We start from the raw sequence: 24,910 nt of genomic DNA on the forward strand, positions 1-24,910 counted from the left end.
ATTCCGAAATATTCGAGCGTGTCGACGCTATTCAGAGTTCGGTTGGCCAGAGAAATATTAAGGCTGTTGTAGTTTACTGTTTTCCGACATGAGTAAACACGACATACCAAGTCTCTTTTTTTTCAGTTTTCTGTAAACCGTTTACTTATTATTGTCATTCATTTCGATATAACGTCTTACAGTGAAGCAAGTCAGTTACTTGTGTAAAGTAACGCTGTGTCATCATCATACAATAATACGTTTGTGTACTTAAGAGCTTGCGGTAGATCATTCACGCATGAAGAGAAGAGAATGGGAACCCTACGCTCAAAGAGGTGACCCCCACCTCCCTTATAACGAAAAAATTCTGACTGAGCCCCGGATTAGCAATAACCAAGGTCAGGAGACTATAGCTGTGGTTTTGTCTGCCGTGTAACTGTTGCCTGTAACTATTGTTAGCCGTAGTGTTCGTCTGACAGCAGTATTAATGGGCTTTAATTGAAACAGAGGGTAGCAAGGAACCTAGTCAACCAAGGTAGTGGGGAAAAATAGAAAGCTTTTTTAATGTGTGTGTGAATCTAGAAAGATGACACGCAGCGAGCGGCGACAGGCTAGGGAGAGAATTACGTCACGCGCGCGAACTGCGAGGGAAGGCGTGGCCTACTTTGCACCACCCCGGTGCGGAGGGACACCGTTACACAGACTAGTAAAAGGGCTGCTTCGCATCGAAAACACCTTTTCCGTCGATGAGCCACGACGATCCTCTCTCTCTCTCTCTCTCTCTCTCTCTATAATATATATATATATATATATATATATATATATATATATATATATATATATATATATAAGAATGCTTTCTTTGGCTGAAATGAACATTGGATTTATTAGTATGCGCTATACGGAAAGAAAGAATAGAATATTATTTGGGGTTTAACATCCCTAAGCCACGATACGATTATGAGAGACGCCGTATCGGAGGGCTTCGGAAATTTCGACCAGCTGACGTTTTTTAACGTGCACCTGAATCTAAGCACACGAGCCTCAAACATTTTCGCCTCTATCGAAAATGCAGCCGCGGCCGGCACTCGAATCCGCGACCTTCGGGGTAATAGACGAGCGCCATAACCACTAGAACGCTTCGCCTGGCTGCCAGACGGAAATAGTAAGGAGAAAGACGCATGCCAGCATATCGGCTATTTTCTCGGCTAAGAGAAACGCACGCTATACCTCTGGTAGATGGACCTCAACACTGCAGGGTGTTAGCAAATCAAGGTCAACAAAAGAAATTAAAAAGGGGAAAAAACTGACTGCGTGACGTCACTGTTTCCACAAAAAACACATAAGGAAGTTTCCGTCGGTACTACAAGCGGTATATAATCCGCCGACCTGACACTGAAACCAGTGAAATGTCATTTCCGTCACGCAGAACTCCTGTTCTTAGGTATGCAAGCCGTGAAATTTGTTCATCTTGACGCCGACAACACAACGGCCGTCCAAAAATTTCAAGCGCAGACAGATAACGAAAACAGTGAGACGCGTTTTAGGGCTCTGCGCATAGTGCCGAAGATTTATTGCTTATTTCTCACACAAAGCCTCACCGTTCAAACACCTAACAAGGAAAGGCGCTACGTTCGTACAGAGCAAAAAGAAAGAGCATGCCTTGATCCTGTACACCATCTTCAGACACCTCCTGCGCAGACTCACTTTGAAGAGGACGCTCCTACCATTACATACTCGAATGCCAGGAAAACGGGTTTAGTTTAATCTCCGCGCTTGTTCATTAGCAAGACACAGCCTAGAAATTGAATTTATGCTCCAGTAAGATGCTTTCGCGTTGCGGTTTCAAATGCTCAAAGATAGAAAAGTAATGTCTTGCTGTCATATGGATATATATATGAAATTCGAGACATGTTTCTGGTGTCGTTTTTTGAACGTTGTCAGTAGCTGTAACCCTCCTTGGATACAGTCAAACTAGGGATATTCGCTTATTTCCAACAGCTATGAAAAAAGTCAAGAAGGTTCATATATAGGCCCCCTGTGCTCAGAATTAGGTGCACGTTAAAGAACAGTAGATGGCGGAAATTTACGGAGCCCTCCACTGCTGCGTGTCTCATAACCATGTGTTTGGGACGTTCAAAAGCCCAGCCATCACAACTAGACAAAAATCTGCGAGGCGATACACAGAGTTCATCGTAAAAAAGCAACTTCCATCAGGGTACAGTGAATTGAGGGCTATGCTGCGAGCCTTCGCAACCCTGCTGGTTCCCATTACCAGGCACAGAGCCCTCCTAACCCAGATCGTCCGTCCATTCTCCTCTCATCTCAACCCTCGAACTCACTCCGAGTCACTTAAAATAAAACACACGTGCTCATATCCCACCGTGTGTCTGTTCGCTGCCCCCTCACCCTACTAGGGCGGATGAATTCGTGCTTAGAAGGCACTGAGCTGACGTTACACTGTCTGTTTAATCAACGTGTAAATGCAGTTGTATGTTCCGCTATAGATGTCATATGTGTCCGCACTGCTCCGTTCGAGTAATGGAATCAGACTTATAGCACTCACAATGGGAATGTCCCGGCTTGCCATCGGAACGCTCCCGTCTTCTACTGCAAGGCGGTTTCTGCTAATGTGTCACGACGAGATATGACCATTGAATGCATGATGAAAGATTCCACATAGCAATGCTTCAATTTCTACAAATAGACTGATTAATATGTGGGGTGTAACGTCCCAAAACAACCATGTGAAGGGCTTCAGAAATTTCGAAAACCTGGAGTTTTTTAACGTGCGCCCGAATCTGAGCACACGGGCCTACAGCATTGTCGCCTACATCGAAAATGGAGCCGCCGCCACCGGCATTCGATCCCCCGACCGGCGGGTTAGCAGCCGAACACCTTAGTCAGACCACCGCGGCGGGGTATTCAATTTGTATACACAGCGCCCACTTCACACCACACATGTAATATACATACACGCACTAAGCATCGTGCTTGCACGACAAATCATCATTGCAGTAACAAAAGAGTTCTTTGCAATAAATATCGCTCATGACATCCTGCTAGAGAAAAAACTTTTCCGTCTTTATGATCTGAATAATAATGCTATTTCTACACAACCAGTTTTTGTGCAATCAAGTCAAGAAAAAAATCACCGGCGAATTTGTATAAACACGCGAAAAGTCTGATGTATCACGAAAAAAAAAACACACTGCGCTATATGCCCCCATTCGGGGAAACTGTGGGACTTCTGTATTACTAGATATAAATCACATCATTTCCGTCTTCAAAGAGGAGACCGGAAAATCTGAATCTTTCATGAAGCCGCGAAGATACGAAAAGAACACGTATCGGCCAATCGGGGATAATTTTCCTCTCAAATCCGGTGAGAAGTACTGCAATCCCACACGCGCAATTAGCGGAGCCGGCTGTAAATGAAGAAATGAACAAGCTAAGACAAAAAAAAAGTAACCTCGTCCATCTTACGCGTACAGCATACGCATGTATAGGGTCGTCATTCCACCGAATAATCGACGCATCATTTATGCACATCTCACGTATACATACAGTGTACGAATTACCCGGAAGGCAAGCCATTAATAGAAAGAGAACATTACGACGTAAAAAAGGGAATAACGATCTAGAAATCACGTCCAGCTTCTGCTTGATTCCCCTGCACGTACAGTTTATGTATGAGTGCGCGTAATGCATGCATTATTGATGCGCCCATACTTCCGATTTTTCTGCGCGCGAAGAGCGTTGAACAGCTTGGCTCCGTGTATACAGAGAAAACCTCTTCGAAGTTACGTAAGGAGGCGAACCTCTCGATTTTCTAGGGACCTTGCCCCACTCAGTGCATGTTATATATACGAGAATGAGCAGCCACGACCATGCTTTAATTGATATGTGGGGTTTAACGTCCCCAAACCATCATATGATGATTATAAAAGACGCCGTAGTGGAGGGCTCCGGAAATATCGACCACCTGGGGTTCTTAAACGTGCACCCAAATCTGCGCACACGGGCCTACAGCATTTCCCCTTCAATCAAATATGCAGCCGCCGCAGCCGGGATTCGATTCCGCGACCTGCAGGTCAGCAGCCGAGTACCTCAGCCACTAGATTACCGCGGCGGCGCCACGACCTCACTGAAACCTCTTGCCGGAAAACATCGCCCCAAAACGGCTACACACACAGCAAAGTCTACTCTAACATATTGTATCAAACATATGCACGCATTAAACATATGCCTTGACATGAGATACGTGGCAAGGAATAAAAAAAAAAAGAAACCGAAGAGGTATTTTCACGTCAGCCCATGTGATGTAAGTAGAATGCACGGGTTCGATTGAAGATCAGGTGACTTATTAAACTCTGAAAACGGCAACGTAAATCAAGTGCTTCGGGTATTAAAAAAGAGGGAGTGAATGAACTAGTCAAGCATGGTATAATTGATTGATTGAGGGAAGCGTACGAACGACACGCTTCCCTCACACCGGTTCATGACAGCGATAAGCAGTCACAGCCGTTATCATTTTTGTGGCCGATAGCAAAACGTGTTCATTGTAAAGCCACCACCTTGGTTGCGGCCCTGCCGAGACAGCACAATGGGGCAAATGCTATGGTCGCTCGTACGCGGAACTTTAAGGAGCACTAGAATCAATGTGCGCACTGGCGCACGAGCGGGTTTGTCACGTGGTATTTTTTGTATTTCGCGGGCATTTCTAATTATAAGAAAAACAGTGATACTTAACATATATAAAGTTCAAAACAGTCTATTCGGACATTTTGCAAACCGATCTAAAACTTTCTCATTGAAATTTTTATCCATCTTCGTTCCTTCAAAAGTGACTTATTTAAACAGATCTAATTAAACAACATTTGAGAACGCAAAAAAATAGTCTGATCAACTCCAGGCAACGGTGAGCGACATGCTCTTAGTCGCGTCGTAATTGCGTGTGCCGGCATATTGTTAAACTCTGGCTAAATGTACCTGGGACACACTGTATATATATATATATATATATATATATATATATATATATATATATATATATATATATATATATATATATATATATATATATATATATATATATCTCGTGGTGCTTGAAATACGAGACAGCAAGATGAGCACTTAGCAATACTAGAGAACTTGTTCCGCTTTACTGAGAGTTGGGCAAAGAACAAGTCGATACACTTCCTTGTGCTTCCCAAGACGACTGAAAGGCGAAAGCCTTTTTGTTTTCTTGTTCTTCTCCGTCGAATGGATCGATCCCTAAAGCTTCCCGCAAGTTCTCCGTGATCGGAAGAATGAAAAGCTTTCTTCACCTCACGTGCTTTAGTGGGGCCTACGGCATCGGCTCGCCTTTCACCATCCATCCATCCATCCATCCATCCATCCATCCATCCATCCATCCATCCATCCATCCATCCATCCGTCCATCCGTCCATCCGTCCATCCGTCCATCCGTCCATCCGTCCATCCATCCATCCATCCATCCATCCATCCATCCATCCATCCATCCATCCATCCATCCATCCATCCATCCATCCATCCATCCATCCATCCATCCATCCATCCATCCATCCATCCATCCATCCATCCATCCATCCATCCATCCATCCATCCATCCATCCATCCATCCATCCATCCATCCATCCATCCATCCATCCATCCATCCATCCATCCATCCATCCATCCATCCATCCATCCATCCATCCATCCATCCATCCATCCATCCATCCATCCATCCATCCATCCATCCATCCATCCATCCATCCATCCATCCATCCATCCATCCATCCATCCATCCATCCATCCATCCATCCATCCATCCATCCATCCATCCATCCATCCATCCATCCATCCATCCATCCATCCATCCATCCATCCATCCATCCATCCATCCATCCATCCATCCATCCATCCATCCATCCATCCATCCATCCATCCATCCATCCATCCATCCATCCATCCATCCATCCATCCATCCATCCATCCATCCATCCATCCATCCATCCATCCATCCATCCATCCATCCATCCATCCATCCATCCATCCATCCATCCATCCATCCATCCATCCATCCATCCATCCATCCATCCATCCATCCATCCATCCATCCATCCATCCATCCATCCATCCATCCATCCATCCATCCATCCATCCATCCATCCATCCATCCATCCATCCATCCATCCATCCATCCATCCATCCATCCATCCATCCATCCATCCATCCATCCATCCATCCATCCATCCATCCATCCATCCATCCATCCATCCATCCATCCATCCATCCATCCATCCATCCATCCATCCATCCATCCATCCATCCATCCATCCATCCATCCATCCATCCATCCATCCATCCATCCATCCATCCATCCATCCATCCATCCATCCATCCATCCATCCATCCATCCATCCATCCATCCATCCATCCATCCATCCATCCATCCATCCATCCATCCATCCATCCATCCATCCATCCATCCATCCATCCATCCATCCATCCATCCATCCATCCATCCATCCATCCATCCATCCATCCATCCATCCATCCATCCATCCATCCATCCATCCATCCATCCATCCATCCATCCATCCATCCATCCATCCATCCATCCATCCATCCATCCATCCATCCATCCATCCATCCATCCATCCATCCATCCATCCATCCATCCATCCATCCATCCATCCATCCATCCATCCATCCATCCATCCATCCATCCATCCATCCATCCATCCATCCATCCATCCATCCATCCATCCATCCATCCATCCATCCATCCATCCATCCATCCATCCATCCATCCATCCATCCATCCATCCATCCATCCATCCATCCGGCTAGCTTCACATATACCAGATTTGGTATTACGTAACGTGAATGAACGACGAAGATAAATGACACGTCCAAACATGATAATCATGATGTGCTTGTCATGTAAAACATGACTACATGCTACGTTCATAGCATGCACGCGGCCGTTTCTCTAGCTCCACATATACCAAATTTAGTATCATGTGACGTGAACAGACGACGAAGGTAAATTACAAGTCCAAACATGATAATCATGACATGGAAGTCTTGTGTAGCATAACTCACGTTTGCCTCGTAACGTTGTGCTCATTTGAAAGTGACATATATATACCAACCTTCCTCATTCGCGCGTCGGATATCATCGATTATTACTGTACGTGGCATCTGCCCATTTTTTTTTTCATCACTCGTATTGACGCCTCCTATGCTAACACCGATGGTACCTTTTCGCGTTTAATGAGGCTTCTTAGTCTTTCGCCTTGATATCAAATTAAATTCCAGGCTTTTACGTGCAAAAAATCACGTTATGAGGCACGCCATAGTGAGTGACTCCGAAGTAATTTTGAATGCCGCGAGGTCTTTGAAGTGCACCTTTATATTGAGCACACGGTTGTATTGTTCATATCGTCCCTAGCGAAATGCGACCCCCAAGGCTTGGAAAACGAACCCCCTTCCCAGAGATTACCGACGCAAGACCGCTAAGCTATACCACGACGGGACAACAAAGAGATTGATGCTGGCGTTTACACACCGCGCCCCGTCAAGTCGTTTCGCCACGGGAGCTAGCCGCAGCTGGGGTTCTCGGAAAGTGCTGCACGCGGCGCAAGAAAGCGGGAACGACGTGGGCGTTGCAGCCCCGCCCCTACAATATCAATCCGCACTAAAACGAAAAACCACAGAAAGCCGCACCTCGCATTGTGCAACCTAAAGCTCGATTACAGTACAGTCACATGCTCGTATGCGGCAAAAACAAGGCACAGAAGCTTGGACCGCTCGGCTTCTGAAATGAAACCGAATAGAGAATAAATAAGCACGCAGAAGTGAAACAGCCAATTCTCGAGCTGTTTCCCTCCCTACATTTAAAAAAAAAGCGATTTCAGCCACGCCACACCTTTTTACTGAAATGTTCGATCCGCAGTGAAGCACTGGGCTGTGAAAGAGTGTCGAAGGAAGGTGCACCCTCCCGCCTCGGCTTCTCGCAGTGTGCGGACGGGCACCAGTGCAGGAAAGGGTGCTGCTGATTCAGTTTTTTGGCTCTTGTCTTTTCGTCGCCGACAGGATGAAATACCATGGAAATATATTCGCAACTATGAAAGAGGAGAAATTTTGCGAAAGGAGTTATGGAGCTGCACACGTTGCCGTGACAGGTCGGCCGTGCAATCGCTTCCGGGCAGCTGTAGGGAACAGCGGTAGCTTGCGCCCCGCTTGCCCATCCCCATCCCTCCGTTCAACACGAGGACGCGAAGTTGTTGCTGCTTTGTCTGCGTGGATGGTTCCGACTGGTTACCGCACACCGACACGAAATACTCAGGTGAAAAGAAAAAAAAAAGCCCGTCGACAATGCATCATCCAGTTTGTCGACAGTGGTCTAAGCCTCCTTTCCAGTCTGCGCTTTCTTTCTCTCTCTCTCCCGACGGTTCCCTTACGGGCGAGAGAACGTGACAAAGCTTTCCGTCTCCACCCGTGGCGCAAGCGGTGGTGTCCAAAGGAGGCGTTCGCGCGTGATGATATACCTCGTTGAGGGCAGAAGGTGACATCGTGAAAAGCGAGGTGGGCCTAAAAATAATCATAATAAAGATGCGAGAGGTGGACTGGAGAAGGCTGAAAAGGCATCGGCAGTGCATGTCCGGGTCGGAGAAAAAAGATGACTGTGCCATCGGTCACCGATTACCACGTCCGCGTAGAACTTACCTCGGTACGCGTCCTTTTTTTTTCTTTTTTTGCACGATAACAGCGGGAAAATGAAACTGGTCAGGACGTTCTGCTCTGGGCGCGCGGTGAATGCTAGACTTCGGAAATGTTAAACTTCCCGAAGTTTCCAGCGCGTTCAGAAAGAAGGAACACGAAGAGAGATATAGGTGGTCATTACCAGAGGTAACGATGACATCGCTCCTATTGACCAAGTGCGAGGTGTGATAGCCACAAAAATAAGTGCAACTGAAATGCTATCACAAATCTCGATTTAGTTTTACCTTATTAGACGAAACTGGATCTTCGTCTACCAAGAACCCGATCTGATCACGACACTATAGAGTAACTTTTTAGCACTACGAGTCCTTCAGATTTTGTTTAGAATGGCGAAGGCTGTTCTTACATCAGCGCAATCGAAATGCCACAGCCACTACCAGGCATAGAACCATGAATCGCGTTAGCAATGCAACGTCACAGTTTGTGGCCTCTTTGTGACCAGACAGGAAGGAAATGTCACTTGCACTCCCTCTCTTGCTCCCTGAACACCTATTCTCTTTCTCTCTGAACCTCACATTGAAAACCATTGTCGTCATTCTTACAAACTGCCGGTCATCGTCACCTTCACAATTACTTCGAGGATTATTATATGAACCCTGTACTACTGCTTCAAAAAACAAAAAAAAAAGTTCTTTTTTCTACCTGAAAATGAAGGCAGAAAACGGAAGAACAAGTGGAGAGTAAAGAGCTAATAATAATAACTTGCGGGGTTTTACGAACCAAAACGACGATGTGATTGTGAAGCACGCCGTAGAGGAGCGCTCCGGAAATGTCGACCACACTGACATCGCACAACACGAGGCCCCGAGCGTTTCGAGTCCATCGAACTGCGACCGCCGCGGTTAGCGTAAAACCCGCGACCTTGAGAGCGAAGAAAAAGAAAAACAGGCGCCGCCAAGCGAAGGAGGACATCTTCTTTCGTGGTGTGCCTCCTTCGCCAAGCGAAGGAGGCACACCACGAAATTCACATGCATATCCCGCGTGCATACACGTCATTAGAGACAGAGGACGAGAGCCTGAGAGTCTTTCCAGCGCTGAGGCCATCTACAGATATTAAGCAGTTAATGACCTCAACGCCGAGGCGCTTTTGTTCGCCCAGCTTTCTCTCGGCACTTCTTCATTCACATCGCGTTCATTCGGGGGTTTCCTGAACCACGCTGTCACACTTCGGTCCTGCGCTGATTCCCCGTTGCCTCTGTACAAGCGTTGCATTCAGGAAAGATTATTTGAGTGGCGCCGTTCCTGGTGTTTAATTTTACCAATCAGAATCGTCTTACCACCCCGCAGATGTCCGTATCGCATTTGGGTGTTTCATCGCTCGATTACGGCTACGCGAAACAATATCTGCGTATCTTTAGCGGTTTCTTTATCAAGGCGCAGCACACTTGGGAGAATTCCGCCGTCTATACCAACGGAGTGACGGCGGGCTCTAAAGTTGTCACCTGTAGATGCCCTAAGAAGCTTCAAATTGGCACATGGCAGATTTTTTTTTTTTTTTTGACACGTGCTACATGTATAGCGAAGCAGTTTGGACATCTGAGGACGGTGATTCAAAAGTGGAGGTAATACCATATAGCACTTGCGTGACAATATTAGCGTTCAATTTTGAATCTACTGCGGTAAAAAAAAACTATTATCTGCACGTGTTGCTCGATCTGGTTTAGCGTACAGAGAGAGAGAGAGAGAGAGAGCGAGAGAGAGAGAAAGACCCATTATTAAAAAAAAATCAGATGTAACGGCTGGCGTGCTGCTCAGTATATGGACGAGGAATCGGATTGAAAGATTATAGAAGAGAGTGAAAACTAATAATAAAAAGAAGTAATATCAACAAATCTGACATACGCAAGTGAACTTCATTATAATGTTTGCAACTAGCATGCCGGGCACGTTTAGGTTTTTCGTCGGTGAAATAGTCAATCATCATTTAAACTTCCCGAGGTCCGTTTCTGATAATTATTTAAATAATGACTAGCACCCGTAACTGATTTGAAGAGCCGGGCATGTAAAATATTATACAGTTAAAATATCGCGGCGAATCGCGTGCATTTGTAGCTCAAACAAGTGTCTCTCCTTGAGGTGATTATAACGGGAAATGCAGGTCTTTCAAAAAAATATGACGTCCCGACTACTATATAAGGTGCTGTATTGTCGTACTTACGGTGCGCTAAACCGTCATTGCTAAAACACCTTACCGTCCCAGCTCCGTCCCTCTACACGCCACGTTAAGTCGGTCAGCAGCAAGGTTGGTTGACTTAACGTAGGCAATGCAATTAAGTTATGACGGTTTCACGTATCGTAAGTGCACAGTGAGTTTACGAGAGACTCCAACTCTTCAAGAATAATCCCGACTACCGTTGGGTCCATTAACGTGCACCCTAATGTAGCAGAAACGATCGTTACAGCATTTTGCCCGATACAGTGGCTCCGGCCTTCAATACAACGCGGGACCTTCTCGCTCAAGCCCGGCGTGTCATGGCTCCAGTTCTGCAACCACACGAAAGTCTCAAGTTAAAACTCTTTGGTCTAACGGGAATATTGAACTGTAACCCTCCTTTGCTATGAGCCAGGAGTAAGTTCAGTCACATTTCTTTTTTTGTCACGCGCATTGATGTTGAGACTCTAATTTTAATGCAGTCTCCGATGCCGCCTTGCAGTCCGCTTAAAAAAAATAATGAGGGGGTAGGAAAAAGTTGGTGACTGTATGCAATTAGTTATTGCAGCGGTTAGTAACTTTTTGAGGCCGTTACTAACATTTCCCAACCTGCGTACTACCTACGCTAATAAGCAGTTACTAAGTGCAATCACTACTAATGTTTGGGACCTGTTTACTACTTACGTAAGCACAAAATAACTGCAAGCAAATAGGTAGTAACTGTAGCGCCATTACTAAATTTCTGGGACCGTACTAAATTTTTGCAACCTGGCAGTTAACTACATAGTCGAAAATTGTCATTATTGCCTGTTGCATTGATTTGCGCCATCGCGAAATATCACGTTCAATCGGAAACAGGCAAAGACTCATTGATTTATATGTGGGGTTTAGCGTCCCAAAACCACCATATGATTATGAGAGACGCCGTAGTGGAGGGCTCCGGAAATTTCGACCACCTGGGGTTCTTTTACGTGCACCCGAATCTGAGCACACGGGCCTACAACATTTCCACCTCCATCGGAAATGCAGCCGCCGCAGCCGGGATTCGATCCCGCGACCTGCGGGTCAGCAGCCGAGTACCTTAACCACTATACCACCGCGGTGGGTCAAACAGGCAAAGAAAAATGACTATGCACAAAAGAAAGTGTCACAGTTTTGCCGCAAAGGCGAAGCAATTAACGTGATAGCAACAAATTGGAAGGTCAAGCGCAGAACGGCAAGCATGTTACTTCGACAAGAATGTTACTTCGACAAATCGAAGTAACAATGACGCACAAATAACTCACGAAACGTACTCACAGGTACAAATGAACGCGAATAAGCGTCACTGTTACTTCTATTTGTCTGAAAAGCGCATTATTTTCGCAAACGGAGACTGTGCAACGATTGCAGTGACCTTAGTGCGCCCGGTTACTACAACAAAAACGTTCCGGTGAAAGCTTAAGGACAGCCAAGACACAAGATGCTCCCAACCGCAAGATAAGGGCGCGCGAGTGTGCGTTCAGGGGCTTTACGACCGCCCCTTCCTCCCCGCGAGGCGAAGTGGCCGTGGGAGATGAGGGCGCGCGCCACCGCTATTTCGCGGCTGCATACATTTTGTTGCATCAAAACGTGTGGTACTCAAACATGAGATAAATACAAAGTTTTCACATCGGGAGTGTGAAGGGCTTAGTTTTCTAGTCTCTAGTCCTAATTTTCAAAGTGACATTAGCAGCTGGAGTTGCTCGCAGAAGAAAAATATCGTATCGAGGAACCCAAGCCACCACGCGCTCATTGCGTCGTCTTGCTGATAATGCTGAAAACACAATAGCCCCACCCACCCCAAGATGCCCATCACCAGCGGTAAGTGGTAGATATAAATAGCTTGCCCTTTACACGTTAGAAGACGTGCTTTTGTGAAAACCTTCTTTTTTAGACTTCATATGGGAACCTTACCAGTAAAAACGTGGCTTCAAGAGAGAGGGATGTAAGTACCATGGGGAAGCAGCTGTCTCCTGTGTAACAAACCTGAGACCATTGAACATGTGTTTATTGATTGTAAGAACGCTATTTTCTTTTGGGACATTTTACAGAGGACTTTAAAAAAAAGATTTACCTCTTACTACATATGGAATTCGTTTTTCGCCTTGTGATAGTTCTGAGCAAAATTTGGATGTTATATTTTTACTTGGTCTTCATTCGGTTTGGCGTAGTATGCTATCTTACAGACACTGTGATGTGAGAGTTCTATCCGTTAATGAGTGTTTCGTGGAAGCTGTTATAAAAGTGCGAGATGCGTATAAGACTACCGACTGTATTGAAGATGTAATATCTTTGTTTGACGCGTTATCACGCATGAAACACGTGTGATAGTGATTGTCATATTAGCTTGACCTGTAATCAAGAAGGCAATAAAGAGAAAAAAAAAAGCTTTTCGGTGGCTCAGTGGTTAACGCCTCGCACTCACGATGCAGAGGTTCCAAGTTCAATTCCGCGCACCGGAGTCTTTTTCTGGATATATATATATATATATATATATATATATATATATATATATATATATATATATATATATATATATATATATATATATATATATATATATATATATATATATATATATATCGACAGAGCGAGAGAGAGAAACAGAGGTGCGTTGAAACAGGAGCACGGAAATTTGCAACACCGCGAACCACTTATACGATGGATGACAGATTTTACAAGTAAAGCTTGCCGAAATTCGTAGGTATTAGTGGTCTTAAACCGTTATGAAGCTGACCCGCATTGCGCGGGTTCGAATCCCGGCTGCGGCGGCTGCATTTCCGATGGAGGCGGAAATGTTGTAGGCCCGTGTGCTCAGATTTGGGTGCACGTTAAAGAACCCCAGGTGGTCGAAATTTCCGGAGCCCTCCACTACGGCGTCTCTTATAATCATGGAGTGGTTTTGAGACGTTAAACCCCACATATCAATCAATCAATCAATCAATCAATCAATCAATCAATCAACCGTTATGAAGCTTTTCTTTTATCCGACAGCATAAGGGCAAAGAAAGAAACCTTTACGTACGTTGTTAAAAATAATTAGAAACACGTTTTTTTTTTATTTTGGCGGCGGAAGCTTTCCGAACCGACGATCATACTGTTAAAACATCTATAAGTCGAAGCGACCGCGTCGCTGGAGGGAAACACGTGAACCAATAATTGCCGACATGGGTTCGATTTAGCCACGCGGCACACTTCGGAGGAATCGGCGATCTCACGTCCCAGCTATCGACGGCAGAGTGGAGGAAGAGGGCTCCGTGGACAACCAGCCGTCTATGCGAGGCGTCGCTTAGTCGTCAGTTCGCGATGCACACGCCCCCACAGCGCCTCCTTTTGTTCTCGCTTTATGCGACGCGTTGGCCGAGAACACAGTTACCCAGTGTCGCGCTGGCGAAACGCCCAACCGCGGGGGTATAGCTCAGTGGCAGAGCATTCGACTGCAGATCGAGAGGTCCCCGGTTCAAATCCGGGTGCCCCCTTGGCGTGGTTTTTTTTTTAACGTCACCGTACACTTCTCGTGTTCAATTTCTTTCAAGACAAAGACGCGCTGTTAGTTTCCACGCACAACGTCACGCACAACAGTATTGTCCCGCTAAGTGTGCGCGTTTTGCCAGCTTCTAAAGTAATTGAAGCAAAGCTGAATATATTAGCACAGCCAGATACAATAATAAATATTACAAAACCGACAATAAACATAGTACGACAAAAGAACGCAATTTTAGTTTAAAGGTTGTAATAAATTACCGTCCAAGAATACACTGTTTCAGGGTTGAGAACGTTGTACCCCAAAAAAAAACTTCCGGTCACGTCATTTACCAGCTCCTAACATCGAAACTGAAAGCACGCTTTCAAAGTTTTTTTTTGAAGGCTGAACAAAATTCTCTCTCTAGTTTTAAACGCAAAGCATTTCTTAGCGAACTTCGGCAACTTTAAGCGTATCTATATATCTATAGCCACTTACGTTTGGGTGCTCTCGTGGTCACCCCCTTAACTTGGCATGAACCAAAATTAGCATAGGAGGGTAAGATGGTTGGACGAATATGACGCGCTGGTCGTGACATGAATAACGTCACAATCCTGTCACGTACGTCATCAAACACTTCCTGCCAAACAGTGGCACATACTCACGGGCGAGTATGTGCCACTGGTAAGCTGGTATGTGCCACAGGTGATTGACACTTAGTACCTACCCAGGAACGACGAAAACACAGATGGGCAATTTTAACGCGTGAGCTTTAAGCAATACCCGACATCGGTAGCGTCGACCCAACGAAGGCATAGAATAAATGTCAGTGTTAAGAAAAACCTGACATAGGCAGCGTTGGCCACCCGACGAATGCAAATAATAAATTTCGGGGTCCCAGCAGGAATCGAACCCAAGCATTCTGCGTGGCAGTCAAGCATTCTACCAAAGAGCTACGCCAGGTCTCGGAACTACTTTTCAAATAGACGCTAATCTTCATAAAACGTCAATAGTGGTTGCAGTGCTGCCTAGCCAATTTTATAAACATTATTTCATACAGCCGTCACGTCGCGTTAACGTCAATTGTGGTGAGGCGCTATGCGCTGAAATTGATTTATGTAGTAGTGTCAAGGGCCAACACCTTCTTCGCGAGCATCAGCCCTTCATATCACCTTGTCGTGTTGCCAAAACACATTTCCAGCTGACATCCTTGTGCAAATGGAAAACTGGTTATATAAACATCTGCAACTTTTCAACATATGCCTCTGCGTGCAACATTTGTACATACACTTAACGTCATTTCATGACGTGTCGCTCAATAAAAAAATGCAACACGCTCACCTTCCCTCCGCGTGCTTCACATATAGTTGATTCCCAGGTACGTGGAATCTGCCGAATTTTTTCAGATAATATGAACGTTCGTAAAGTTCAAAGGATTCTCTTATAATTTTTATGTAGTTCAGAAAAAAATTCATTTGAATATATTCGGCCAAATAAGAATGCATAACTGTGGAAAATCAGTGGGCTTTTTTTTTCTATAGCTCTTCTTACCTACCGATGCTATATATAAAGGCACATCTGTGGACAAAACCGGATGTGATGAAAGGCCTGTGTTTGTAAATAAAACGGTCTATAGTACCGTGTCTCCACGCAAGGGGACACGGCACAGGATCTCGGGCAAAGTATTATTATTTTTTCCGCGTTGTCTGAATCGCCTGTACTAACACGAGGTTTAAAAGAATGAATCCATCATGTCAGCGACGCTAGACAGAATTAGATTCCGTTCGTCCGCGCATAAAGTCAAAGGGCACATTGACGAAGGAGCTATAGTATTTACGTGCGAACAAGTTTTTCACAGAAACTACACACGTCGTATTCCTTCGACTAACTGAGACCTTCTTAATAATAACAATGCGCGGGGTTTTACGCTCCAGAATCACGGTAAGATTGTGAGGGACACCGTCGTGTGTAGTTAGTGCTTCGGAAATTTCCTTTGCCGTGCACCGACACTGCACAACCCACGGGTATCTACCATTTCGTCTCCATCAAACCCTCGACCTTCTGGCCAGCATTAGAGCCCCACAGCCACCGCGGCAGACGATCTTTGTTGTTTAAACTCAATATTACATAGCACACGCGCGGCCGCCCAATCTGAATGTCTCATTGTATTATATTAGCAGCATATATATTCTTCTCCTCACGAGTCGTTAAGGGAAAAAAAAAGGGGGGGGGGATGTCGGTTTTTCCGTGTCACCGCGAACTTACGGTAAAGAGGCAGGCAAAGTAGACACGCCTTATATTGGGAGAAAGGGGACACCATATTAACATCGACAATGAGTGGTGATTTAATGAGCACAAATCTAAATCTGAGTACACGTGTTTCGACGTTTCGCCCTAATCGAAAAGTGCCCACCGCTATCGTGTCGAACTCGCGCCCGATCGCGCTTAGCAACACACCGCTATTGCTGCGCTAAGACATATACTATACGGCGACTATGTATGCCGTTCGCTCACACAATGATGGAGACATCGTAAACGCGGTGATTTCAGTTCTCGTTGTTCAAGTTGGAAAAAAAAAATCGACGGCACAGAAGCGCGAGACTTGCATGGAACTTCACAAGCTACGGTATGCAATCGGAAATTCGCGATGATTTGTGAGCGTAAATTATTAACAAGTTGTGGCGTAATATTATGCTATTCGGACAAACATAAAGGTGTCTTCAACGCATGAATGATGTTGATGGAAAGCGTTTCTTCTTAGCCAATAATGTTTATGATTTAGTTTTTTAGCAAAAACGAGAGAATTAATGCAAACGCCCCATCTCCCTGTCTTTCAATCGAACACATAGTGCATTGAGGCGACGTATAACACCTATCGATGCTCGTCAGCATAGGCGTGCCTCACGCGAACCTCGTCCATCCGGCTCGATTAGAAGACTCGGCCTTTAGCCCAAAACGCAAACGTTTTGCCAGAACAAGGACAGCAAAAATAAATAAATAAATAAATAAATAAATAAATAAATAAGCAACGCAGGAATTATACAAAAAATAGCATTGATTGATATCTGGGGTTTAACGTCCCAAAACCACCACATGATCATGAGAGACGCCGTAGTGGAAAGCTCCGAAAGTTTCGACCGCCTGGGATTCTTAAAGTGCACCCAAATCTGAGCACAGTGGCCCACAACATTTCCGCCTCCATTGGAAATGGAGCCGCCGCCGCCGGGATTCGATCCCGCGACCTAGGGGTCAGAAGTCGAGTACCTTAGCCACTGGACCAGCGCGGCGGGGCAACAGACAATAGCAGATCAACGGCTAACTTCTCACAGCGGCCTCTGCTAGACGCTATATTTTAGGAATCAATAGTACTTTTGATCGCCTGGGGTTTTCATAACGTGCACTTGACCCGAAATTGCGTTTTCCAAAGTTGAGAAAAAACAAAACAAGCGCAATAAGCTATATACGAAGACCAGGCGCTCCACTGCGTCGATCCTATTTTGTCGTATCTGTAATTACGCTCAACATTGCCTGAGCTTTCGAGAACGCACGAAGAGGGCATAGCAAAACAACACAGCATCTGCTACGCCCTCGACGTCAGCAAAAATATACACGAACGAGCTATTGCGTCCCTAAGGATGTGCCAAATGACCGCTGGCGTTTCATCTCACGCCTTCGCGCTCGTCACCTGGTGAGGATCACAGAGCTGACTGGGATGACAAGTGGTGTTTTACGCGCCCACACGGACCAGCGATAGTCAAAGAGCGCCAAGGGTGTTCTAAACAAGGCTGTTAAAAAGATATATGTGTGCGTTATAGGCAGCTACAATAAACCTAGTGATTTAGGCGGTGATTTTATAGCTCTCGCCGTTGAAGTTAGAAAAAGATTTACAGTACAGAAAAGCGACTCTAGCTCGCTGTAGCCTCAGACGCTACATAACGCATACCAAACATTTGCTACAATCTTCCATCTTATATTATTACAAGCTGTGGTGCAATATTGCCAAATTCCTTTCCTCAAGTTTTGTTATCTCGTTACACAACGTTCAGCGAAAACCACGCCTACGGTGTTCGGAAATCGCCGAGGCTGTTGTCGATTGTTCTATTGAGATAACGCTCACCTCATGAACATTGCAGATTATTCTGGAACCTACCTCGCCGATAGCGATAACGCTAGAACATTCGATGGCAAGTGTATAAATGCCGACGCGCTACGCCGCTTGTCCGTTGATCGACGGCCGACGCTCTGCTCGCCGCTATCAGTGCCAGCGTCTCGCTGTAATCTGACTTTCCTTTTACGTGGCCACAAGTTAGGCCCAAATAAACAGTTTATTATCCGACCTGCAGTCTGATCCCTTCGTCCACGTCACGACTCCTTGACAATACTCAGCTATTAGAGTTCCGAAAACGCGTCTTGCGCATCCGATGCTGCGTAGTCGACAAACACAAAGCGACGGTTACAACAAGTGACGGCGGGCGCGTCACTTGTTGACTATGGCTTTAGTATTACGTATTACCTAGCAAGATTACATACAGGGCACTTTTGCTTTAGTTAGACCAAAATAAGGGTAACATTATTTTACTTTAATTAAAAAAATTAGGTAAACAATTGATTTACACACATAGGATACCTAAATTCATTTCTTAATGGAAGCAAAAAGCCACTGGAACGCCTGCGTATTTTACAGCACATTTGTGAGAATGCATATTTCGAAATTGGCGTTCCCCTGAATACTTGTTCCAAGTGGACCCACTTTGCGAATTCACCGGCTTCAATTCATATTTCGCAATAGGCACTGTAGGGTACTTAATTAGGATGTATTTGTGGTGTTCGTTAATTTGCCGTTTATGTATTCGAATACAGGCACGAGTGTATGGGACACCCGCTTGGAGTGATAGTATATCACCAAATCAACGTATGTTGTACACAGATGCTGTCAAAAAAATATGTTCTCAAGGGGAAAATAAAAAAAAAACAGCTATAGCAATCTCCGTTTTGCTTTTAACTTCGTGTGTATATACATTATTTCATATCCATTTAAGCTTTCTATTTATGCAGAGTAGCGACAGTTGCCACCAAAAGTTTCCCGCGCAGTTTAGACGACAGGTTTCTTCAGCTGCTCGGAAAAACGCCAGCCCACAAACCCATGTCGTGTTTCGCAAAGCCCAAGTTACATGTATTTTGTATGTATGTGCTGCCTAAATTATTATGTGATGAAGGCAGACGACGTGCTGGCAAGTTGATGTCTCAATGTCGACACGAGTGACGCATACAGTCCCCGCAGAAGAAGGTAAACTGACTACACATCCTATAGGCGAGTAAATTAAAACACGACTCCGTCTTTCTTGGGTGATCTGAATAAAGGAAGCCGCGAAATACCAGCGCACATAGATGGGCGAATGAATCAATCGTACGAGTACGATATGGCTGAACAAAAGTCACTCGGAGCCTGAACTCCAGGGATGAAATTTTCTGCGAGAGTAAATGCTTTCGCCGGAAACATTAATAGTGTTACTTCCAGCGGGAACGGCGTATGTGGAATGAATAAAGTTCAGCAATATAAAAAAGAAAGGACACAGTGCGACGGCAAAACTTATTTTTGTTGTACTTGCGTTCAAATTCAAGGAAAGAGAAGATAAAGAAACTGACAAAGAAGTTTCGCGTTAAAAAATAACATTAAAGACAACAGATATAGTGACAAAAACCGTATACCAGCCGAAAAAAAAAAGGTTTAGTCGGAATTTGAACTGGCCTTTGTGGCTTTATGCCAGCACAGCCAGAAAAAAAATTTAGTATTGCTTCCCACGCTGCGAGTGGAAGACAGTGAGACTGTCCGGGTGAATGCGAAAACATCTATTCAGAATAGATGTAACGCCACCACGTTGGTTTTGGAGGTTTGGGCCCGAGTTAGATGTTGTTCAAGTGTGCCCGTTTTTCTCGAGATTCCCCATAAATCACTCGAAGATAGCCTCAAGCGGCATGAAAATCGCTGGAAGGTGGCCACACAAAGGCGCTCGCCGGGCAGGAACAGTCACTCGCATCTCTATTATACGCTGCCGAGCCGACCATCGTGACAGGCACGCCGATGCCACGTTGTACTGGATGCCAGTCGCGGGTAACAAACCACGCTCACCTACACCCATGAGGAAAAGTATGAGAACCACAAAGCGGATTGCGAAAATTGCACTCTGAGCCGTTTAGTGGCTGACCCTCTACTGTTAACAGCATTGCTCTGACCCCTGATTCACATAGAGCAGGGCTCTCAATAGCAAATGGCCGTCACTCGAGGCCGCAAACGGCAATTTCGCCACGCGGTCCATGGTCCGCACATGTTTTGCTCACGGGTATTGGTGCGCACACGCACGCACGCACGCACGCACGCACACACACACACACACACACACACACACACACACACACACACACGCACGCACGCACACACACTAAATGACAGCGTATGTTGTAACAGCTGTTGCAGTAAGGGCAAACCTCGGTAAAAACACTTTCATCCTCTTCACTTAACGTTGGCTATGACATTTTGCCAGCTTATATGGCTGCCTCCCGCGCTTACGGACGTAAATTGTCACGAATCAACTTGTTCGTGTATATTTGCATACGCACCGTCGAATGGTTGCCATTTGAGCTCGCTAAATCCCCGCCTTCGTAATGTCCGTGTCTTAGTTGGTCCCTGTCTACGTTACGCGCGCGTATTTCAAGCAATCATGAATCACCGACTCGCCCAATCGACGATTTTGACTTCGTAATATGTCACGTCATCTTAAAATATACGTTATGGTTTGAGAGACAAATCTCTGATGTATACTTACGCGATTGCATACCTTAAAAATGTGCACGCATGGTCGTGTCGCAAGTAGAGAAAGTGTGGACAATCCTCCACCATTGTAGTTTCTATAGCAGCTATGGCGTTCAGTTGTTAAGAACGAGGGTGTAGGTTTGATTCTCGGCCACGGCTGCTACATATCAATGAGTGCTAAAGATAAAGAAAAATGAAACGAAAAAAAAAACATCCGTGCACTTGCAGTTTTTTGGGGCACTTCAATAACGTACCCCAGGTAGTGACATTTAATCCGGAGTATTTCACATTACATGGCATATCTCGTATGATGATCATGACACGTCAGAACTTGAGAAGTTATACCCCTGTCACACAGGAAATCTAATTTCACTTACAACGAATTACATTAGGGAGACCTAATGTCATTTCGCCTGCGTGCTGTCACAGAACGAAAACAAATGTCATTTTGAAATAATCACCATGACCTTAGCCTTCTTGAGCCATGGATTTGGGGAGAAATAAAAATATATTAAAGCATGCATGTAACATGCATGCCTCCTCAAAAATAATTTTATGGCTGAAAAGGTGCTCCTTAATAACAAACGTGACCACTTTACACAACTGCCCACAGCTGCACCACACACTCGAAAACATGCTCGAGAACCAACATGGTCTACGATATGACCGGGCAGTTCTAGTACAGTGAACTGAAGCGGGGCGCACGACTCACTTCCCGGCTGACGAGACGGCGGCAGCGATTTCGCGTAGTCACCGCCTTGATCACCACAACACGTGCAATCGAACGATCAACATCCGTCATACAGGCAACAACGACTAAGCGCGAAAATGAAACATGGCGGGCGTCCTGCCGCTGTATATTTGAGAGTAGCTTTTTTTTAACTTTCGCGCGTGCTAGTATGTCATCAAACCAGTAATAAGTTGATCTATTAAAGAATAAGATAGTTACAAGTGGTTATAATTAACATATACATATATTAAAGGTTATATATATATTATAAGTTCTTGGCGTGGAGACTACTCAATCGGTCCGAAATCGAATGCGTTTCGAGAACTCATTGGACAAAAAGTGTCATTTTAGTCAAATGGCCTTGATTTGCCTGTGCGATACCAAAGAAAAGCCATTACAAATGAATAAAATTCGCTGTAAATGTCCTCATATTTGCCGTGTGGCACGGGTATCAGTTTTGAAAATGAGGGTAAGCATTTGGTTTAATGCGAAAGGTTTTACTAACATTCAGGCCGGCTCGGAATGACCGGGACACGTATGCGCACTGCAAAGTATTATCTATACGTATATATACAGTAGATGAGGTGAAAGAACCTCACGAAAAAGTATTATTGTCACATTCATGCACAATGTGTTCAACAGATGATGCATTCGGCAAGGAGTTCTATGCCGGCGCACACGTACATACATCAAAGGATTTGCGCTCAAGGAAATATAGCTCGTAAAGAAGAAACTAAAAAAAGGAAATATGAACACTATTATAATAAGCAAAATACCTATACCTGCGCGAGCATCAGCTTCGAACTTCTGCATGTGCAGCTGTCGATCGCGTGCCGTTTCGTAGGTTTCTGTGCTCACCTATTGAAATTAGCTGCACGCACTCCCGTTAACGTGTGCGTTCCTTCGTGTGAAAGTGACAGCTATAGTTAAAATGTAAATGCTCCGGGAAGCTATCCTGAACGTTTCCTTATACTGTCCGGTATACAATGTGGAGCACACCGCGAAGTACCAGTTTTTTTTTCGATGTTTTGATCAACACAGACAACGTACACTCTTAAAAAAAGTTAGCGGGACGCGACATTCTCGCGTTGTCTTCAAACATAGCCTCGAATCAAATGCTCCAGCCTCCAGCAGTTCTTAAAACTATACAGTGGCCTGCCAGACTAGAATAATTATGCAGGAGAGAAATTCCCATTTGCGACGGAGCCCCTATTTCGTAAACTTTGACTGGTGGGTGTACACGTACATATAAGAGCCGAGTGCTTGTTTGTTTATTTGTGTTTTCACATTGACAAAGTGAATGCGCGCAGCAGCAGTCTACAGGACGAGCGCGGATACGAATTATGTACGGTGGCATGCGCAAAGCTATATATACGCACGAGCGGATTTGTATACCTTCTAACCAAGCGTGTGCGAAACTGCAGGTTTGAACGGGCCAAATAATCTTTTTTTATATATTGTCACAGGTAAATGGGTATAATCCATCAACTGTAGCGCGAAATCACTTGGAAGTGGAGAAAGAAGAAAACATTGCTTCCTGGTCTGGGTGCGGGCAAGACGTCGATTCGTGGCTGTCTCTGTTATTTCGTTCGTGGCACTGGTGGAGGTGCGGGGTAAATGCGCCTCGGCTCCAGATTTTCCGCCGACACACCGAGCTACTTGGAGACAGCTATAGTATACAGCTTCCACGGCAAGAAGCAGTCGCCGCCTGCGAGGACTATCTCCAGAATACGGTCCTCTCTCTCAAGACGAGATGGCAACTTCAACTACCAACCAGACGAGTCAAACCAACGACGCATATTCTTTTCTTCCGCATGTTTTTCATGCGCCGCAAACACCACGCTCATTTCATGGAGACATTTACGACGATGCCGACGACTGGCTTGACCACTTCGATCGAGTTGCCAGCATCAACGGATGGGATGAAGCTCGCAAGCTGCGGAGAGTTTATTTTGCGGCGGAAGACTCTGCCAAAACGTGGTATGAGAGTCACGAGGGTTCCTTTGCGACGTAGCAAGAGTTCAGCTGACAGTATCGCGATGCGTTCCGCAGCGCCGAAAGGAAGGAGAGAGCGGAGCAGGCAATCTCGTCTCGGAACCAACGACCTAACAAGGGAGTTTCGATGTTTGTCGAGGACATGCTTCGACTCTTCAAGCGTGCCGACCCTGTAATGTCCGAGGAAAAGAAGGAGCAGCATTTAATGCGTGGGGTAAAAGACCAGCTCTTCGCTGCACTCATGCGCAATCCGCCTACGACTGTGGCTGAGTTCATAAATGAGGCAACCACAATGGAGCGTACTCTCCAGCACCAGTCATCACAGTATGAACGCCACGACGTCACCACTGCTGCATGCTCTGTCGGGGCTGACAGCGAGAGGCATGCCCTCGCTGAGTTCATAAGAAGCGTCGCGCGGGACGAGCTGCGCCAACTCCAAGCAGTGGGACCCCAATCACACGTGAATGCTCTCGCAGACCTAATCCGAAATGAGATCAGACAAATGGTCACCCCACTCGCACCAACAAGGTCTGAGGCCCCTGTGCTGACTTATGCGGCAGTCCTGCGATCTCCTGCACCACATGCTCCTGATCCTACTATGCGGACAATTGATCAGGCTAGCTATCGATTCCAGGGCACCTCTTCGACTCCGCCACCCGCCTCAAGGTTTCCGAGTGCACCCACTTATCATCCGTCTGGATCGCGACAGAACGCCACAAAGGCCAGCGTGTGGCGTACGTCGGATAAACGTCAACTCTTCGGTATACCACTGTGGCGAAGTGGGTCACGTCTACCGCAATTGCCAGTACCGCCAACTTGGTATTTGTGGCTTCCACCCTGATGCTCGGTGCCCGCGTTACGGTGAGCGTTCCCGGGACATCGAAGCGTACCTTTCGGGCCAGCAAGCTCCTCGCCTTTGTCAACGCCACCAATCACGATCACCATGACCTCACCGCCCCA

General features: G+C 45.6%; 1 protein-coding gene and 1 non-coding gene across 2 annotated transcripts in view; one reads left to right on the forward strand and one right to left on the reverse strand.

Annotated features, from left to right (window-relative positions):
* Nucleotides 1–24,910, reverse strand: part of MCU (mitochondrial calcium uniporter) — a 298,312-nt gene that overhangs the window by 50,743 nt on the left and 222,659 nt on the right. The window lies entirely within an intron of this gene.
* TRNAC-GCA (transfer RNA cysteine (anticodon GCA)) lies at nucleotides 14,359–14,430 on the forward strand. Its single transcript has one exon. It is a non-coding gene; the product is annotated as a tRNA-Cys (tRNA).

This window comes from Rhipicephalus microplus, chromosome X, assembly GCF_043290135.1.
Source record: "Rhipicephalus microplus isolate Deutch F79 chromosome X, USDA_Rmic, whole genome shotgun sequence".
NCBI lineage: Eukaryota > Metazoa > Arthropoda > Arachnida > Ixodida > Ixodidae > Rhipicephalus > Rhipicephalus microplus.